This window comes from Strongylocentrotus purpuratus, unplaced genomic scaffold (genome assembly GCF_000002235.5).
Source record: "Strongylocentrotus purpuratus isolate Spur 01 unplaced genomic scaffold, Spur_5.0 spur5_scaffold_13, whole genome shotgun sequence".
In the NCBI taxonomy this organism is placed as follows: domain Eukaryota; kingdom Metazoa; phylum Echinodermata; class Echinoidea; order Camarodonta; family Strongylocentrotidae; genus Strongylocentrotus; species Strongylocentrotus purpuratus.
In genome coordinates this window covers 23640724-23647002 of record NW_022145598.1, presented here as the reverse complement: position 1 = coordinate 23647002, position 6279 = coordinate 23640724, and positions in this window count along the sequence as shown.

Genomic DNA, 6279 nt, shown 5'->3' with positions numbered 1-6279 from the left:
ACATTTATGTCTCATTCATTCTTTTTCTAATATTTCTCATGTGTTCAAGACACCATCATTTTCGTCGATCACAGTTTCATCTAGCATTATTCTTGTTGTAATTTAATGGCAAAACAATTTTAGCAAGTAACGATTGTTGCTGAATTTAAGCAACAATCTTTCGCCATTGCTACTTTCATTTAATGTAACGTGCACTTTGAAATAGTAAGAAATGAAATGGTCATGACAGACAGTAGAGAAAAGAAACTAGTATTATAAAAACAGAATTGTGTGCAGTAAACTACAAATAAATGCGAATTCTCGACATGCTCTACGGCCACTGAATATGTGATTCACATAATAGTTACAACAAAAACATCTATAGTGATCTAGGTTCATAAGCTTTCTGTCAAATGTCTCTTAAATGAAGACAATGATTCGTTTTACAGTTGATTCCACTGTTCGGATGATTTAGCAGAGAGAGAAAAGGATGAATATTGTCAAGGTTAACGACGATGTATTATTATTGTTATTTGTTCAACTTCTCGCTAATGTTATTTGAATAGTTTGATGACAATAATACGCCGTCGTTAACCTTGAGAATAATAGGGACTTTTAGATTTGCACGGAGACAATAGGTCTATGCTACGATCGACGTCCTTTTAATGCACTGCCGTGAATGGACGTCATCCGTATCGGTCCATGCAAATCTAAAAGTCCCTAATATTGTCAAGGTTAACGACGATGTACTATCATTATTATTTGTTCAACCTCTCGCTAATGCTATTTGAATAGTTCGATGACAATAATACGCCGCCGTTAACCTTGAGAATATTGACTCTCTCTGCTATGTCATCCGAATAGTAGAATTAGCTGTAAAGACATTTGACAGCAGGCTTATGAACCTAGATCTCTATAGTCTATAGATGTTTTGTTGTAGCTAAAATGTGAACCACATGAGACCTTTAGTGACCATAGAGCATGTCAAGAGTTCGCATTTATTTGCGATTTACTTCACACAACGATGTTTCTATGGTACTAGTTCTTTACTCTACTGTGTGTCATGGCCGTTTCATTTTATTGATATATTTTGTTTGGGAAATTGATGTTTTGCCATCGTCCTCTGTCGTTTGTTTATGTATATTGGATTGTTTTACTGTACCATTTCTAGCCCCCCCCCCCCCTTGGAAGACCAACGGCATCATAATCATATCCAGCCGTTTATTTTCTCTCTTATTTATTTATTCTATTGAATAATTGTAACTGCCAGGTGTTGAACACCAGTCATTTTGGTCGGTGGTATTCTGGTACAGAAATACAATTTCTATTCTCGAAATACAATGCACTTCACATATGAACTATATAGACGGAGCAAAATTATAACCGTAAACTAGGGTGGATCCAGGTCATTATTCGGGAGAGGGCGCACAATGTTAAACTATACTATGAGAATTCAAGCAAAAATACTTAAAAAAAATAAACGGTGACGTTGAAATCGATAGGGGGAGACATGATTCTCTTTGTGTATTTCAGGTATGTGTCGGATGGGTCGTGCAAGGGGGACACAAAATGAAAAAGGGCCATGTATTGATATCGCTGGACCATTTTAATCAGGGGGTATTTATAGGGGTGGGTTGTCGAAACAATTTTTGTTACATTTTAGCAAAAGAAAAACCCCGAAACAGTTTTTAATCCATCAGGCAAGGAAAGGTTTATCTCGAACTCTCACGAAATTCACTCATGTTTACATTCTCAATTGTTGCCCTAGCCTGGATGTAAATATTTGACATAAACGCCCCCAACGGGAAGCTAGATCCCCTGTATATAACACTGGACAGGCCCTGGGGTGACCCACTCCCGAACCTTTCCGCCTGGACACGAGATGAATAACAAAACAAATTACGTACATATACATGAAACAATCCACTTGTCTCATCCACCCTTCTCTTTGATTGATTAAAATTGGAAAATATGGGATGATATTCTTTAAAGGGATCGTTTAACATTGATAAATCTGAGATACACGGTCCCACATGTTACCTGTGTGTGATATGGTGTAATATTGAAGCGCTATAAAAAAAATCGCGCTTCAAAATGATCAAGAAGTGCCTCAAAAAAGTAAAAATCTTTGAGTGACCGGGTTTACCATGCTCGTTTTCCCCAATAGACTGTAGTGTTATGAAAACCGTTCAGCGAACGGTTTTCAAAATTTGTAATTCCAATCATTAATATATTGATAATCAGACAGGCGATCGGCTTGTAAAAGTCATGGAGTTCCTGACTGACCTAAAGGTTTATAATTATCATTGCAACATGAGCTAAATCAAAGATTATTTCTAAAGGATCTAAGACAAAGTTACCGGATCCCTTTAAAGGGATCGAGTATCCAAAATATTGGATTTAGCTCATACTGCAATCATAAATATAAACCTTTAGGTCAGTCAGGAATCCTATGACTTTAACAAGCCGTCCGCCTGTCTGATTATCAAGATTTTTATGATTGGAAATCGAAATTTCAAAAACCATTTTCCCAACGGTTTTTACAGTTTAACATTACAGTTTATTGGGGAAAATGAGTATGGTAAAACCGGTCACTCAAATTTTTCTTACTTTTTGAGGCACTTCATGATCATTTTGAAGCACAATTTTTGTAGGGCTTCAATATTACACCATATCGCAGACACTGATAACAAGAGTATGCATCTCAGATTTGGTATTGTTAAACAATGCCTTAAAAATGAAAGTCTTTTGTCACTATTTTGGTGGTTATCAAAATAACTGTTTATTGCATTTGAGTTTAGGAACCTCCGAGTTTTCATGTGTAGTTCAGCGGGCAGGTGAGCAGAGAGAACCTACAGCCTTTTTACCCACAACTAAAATTCATTGTATCTAGAGGTGATTAGTTTAAACGTGTTTAACTCAACAGTTTTAAACATGTTAAGACAATTGTCCCTGTGTGAACATCGTTTATACGATGTTCTGATAGATACGAAGTCGCGATTCATGCGCCCCTCAAAGCAGGCTGCAGATACGAAGTTCGTATCTAGAGAGCTTGACATGTTGTGTGTGTGAACGGTTTTAAACGTGTTTAAACTGGATGGAGCGTGCGCTTTGTTTGATATGACATGACCTTCAATGCGCAATGGCATTACTGCGCATTTTAAGAGCAGTAGTTAATCACGAAACGATTAACGATCGCACCGAAATTTCTGTGTGTGAATGATGTCGTATGTACAGCTGATTAGTTTAAAGCCCTTTAAACTAATCATGTTTATAGAATTTTAGCTGTGTGTGAAAAGGCTGCTAGATATCATGAGACAGGAAGGGATAGTAGGCTATTCCGAGTAAATCTAGGGATAGGCTACGAGTTGAAAAAAGTCCTGTGAACTGAAAGCATACATACATTGTTCACTTTGAGCAATATAGCACTGAAGCACGAGGCAGAATTAAACTTTAAAAGGATGTAAGACCAAATAGTACTTGGCTTCAGTGACCCATATTTGCATCATCAGCCCACATTTAGTAAAAGGTGATTTTGACAAATTGTTTTTAAAACCCGGGTGCTTGGTTATCGGTAGCAGAAAAACTATGATACGGTATCAAAACAATTTACTCTTCATCCTGAAAAGGACTTCAAGGTCACATTGGTTATGAATTTTTGTAAAAGGAGCTATCAAAGTTGGGTATACTTTTCAGTTTAAACGCACTGCACAATTTTGAAAAGTGTAGATTACGTTTCATAATAGAATAATAGATCATGGAAACTATATAGAGTCACATTGAATTGAATACTTGATTTATTTTCTCTTTCAATAAATACACTTTTTTATTCTAATATTCTATAATTGTTCATTTTTATAAACATATACATAAGTTATGGAAGATGGCAATATATATTATAGTTTCTCATAAAGTACGTCTAAAAATACTGAAAGACTCAGAACATGTATGTATATGTGTTTCTAAAAATCCTAAGCTGCAAAATTGAAAGCTCTTATAGCTTTGTCCAAAAAGTTCTTAGATACAGAATTTAGTTACTAGAATATTAACCAGCTGATATTCCAGAAGAAAAATATATATGCATAAAATTGTTCCAAAGACATGTCTTTGGAAATATACTATACTTTAATTTACTATACAAAGAGAACTAGTAAAGGTAAGAGGAAAGGTGATTTTACAGGCAGCTGAAATTACCAAAGGCTGAACATCACCACATCAACATGTTTAAAAACAATACCATGCACAATAAATAGAATCCTCGTAACTATAAAAACAAAAACAACATTTCACTTGACGGAAAGGGTGTTCCGTATTTACGTCGCGCTAATAGTTGTGTTGCTATAGCAACTTAATGTTTATCGTTATACCGGACATGTTGTGCTTATGTTCTTTGATATATTGTAAAAATACACGGACTTTTCTTCGTACAGTCGTGTGACGAACACCCGTTAAACTTCAGCCCTGTCATTTGGTATATGACCTATGACTTTGACCCCTTCCACTATAGTGACCTGAATGTCATCGCTTATCTGTCGATCCGACTGCGAATGCAAATTGAATAATAAATTGAATTTAAACTGGAAACTGAATTTATAAAAAATGGAAAAATATCTTGATGAAGTCCAAATATGAGGTCCAGAATTGTCAAATTGACATATCGAATTTCACGTTATTTTTCAGACAAGAGAACAGGAAAACAAGCTAGCAGTCGCTGGCTACACTCGTACGGCTTGTGTACGACGTCTGTGTGATTAACAGCCGTTTGAAGGTTTTTTTTTTTTTTTTTTTTTTTTTTCTTTGTATGTTTCTTTTTATAGTTTTCATTTTTTTTTTTTTTGAGGGTGGGGGTGAGTCTAGAAGGCTCAAAACTCCCAGCAGTTTCGATATCTGAATTTATATCACAGTTCTAGACCTCGATCAGCGTGAAGAATTATTTCTTTTATTATAATCCTACATTTCTTTCAAAAACCCAAATGTAGTCGTATGTATTTAGTTCGGAAGGTGCACCGTGAACTTAATAACAACCGCACCCCAAACCTGTTTGTATAATACAGCTAGCAACTAAAAATTGTCATACCCTTAACAAGTTTTGTACATTTTTAAAAATATGTGAAAAATGTGAACAATTTGATTTTCCCGATTTATGTTTCAGAAGAATTTGACATATCAAAGCTCGAATTTAAAAGTAATCAACAAAAAATACCTTATACATGTAACAACCAATAAACCTTTCTGTCTTGAATTACGCAAATCACACAAAAAACACAAAATTTACAAGGGGTATAAATGATTTAGTTATTAAGTGCATTAAGCGGTAAAATACTCATAACTTGTTGTAAGGCACATAAGTAACAGTAACAGGACAGGTATAAAAGTATCAATTTCATCTGTAGTGATAATGATATTCTAATATTTTTGTAGCATAAATATGACAAAAGGTATTACGATAATACAAAAAATCAAGGTGTGTCGAATGATGTTTCGCGATATCGTGTTTCTCCCCACAAAAAGGCGCCTTCGCCCCCTCGTACGCTTTACATATGACATGATAATTTCATGTTATTAATCATTGCAAGGTATATCCCTATCAGGCGGATATTTAATACTATAATAATTGAGAAAACTATATATACTATGAAGGGGTAAAAAATCTATAACAATGGGGGAAGAGAAACGCTTTTGTATAATATTGTGTATTCATAGTAGATAATCATTTATATGTTCCCCTGTACTCCCCCCCCCCCCTGGTTCACCAATAACCTACCCTCCGGGTAGAAAGGGGAGGCTCTCCCTTCTCAACAAAAAAATGACATAGCTCCAACTCTTGTTTGTGACCGCCGATGGCAGCACAGCGGCTGAGCGTATAGGAAACATTGATATCGTGGACCTGAATTACCGGAACTTACATGAATTAACAGTTTAAGGAACAATTTGTTCTGAACCAAAACAAAAATAAAGATTTTGTTTTAACGACGGTAAAATGATCGTGCTAATAAACATAAAGGTTCAAAGTTATGATGGTGGTTTAAACTTAAACCATAGTTCTAGACGAACAATATAATATGGACGGCCAGAGGGGTCCAAATAAAGACTAAAAACTAAATATTTTCTTCTTTTTGAGAATACCATTTTGCGAAAAAGACACTTTTTTTCTTAATGGCAAATTTTTAAAGTTAGTTTTTGTTTTTGGATTGTTTTGGTCATTACTTTGACTGTTTTGTCGTTTCCAATCTTCATTTTCGCTTTTGACCGCCCATAGTAAATCAATGTAAATCAACAAGTGTGATATTAAACTATCAT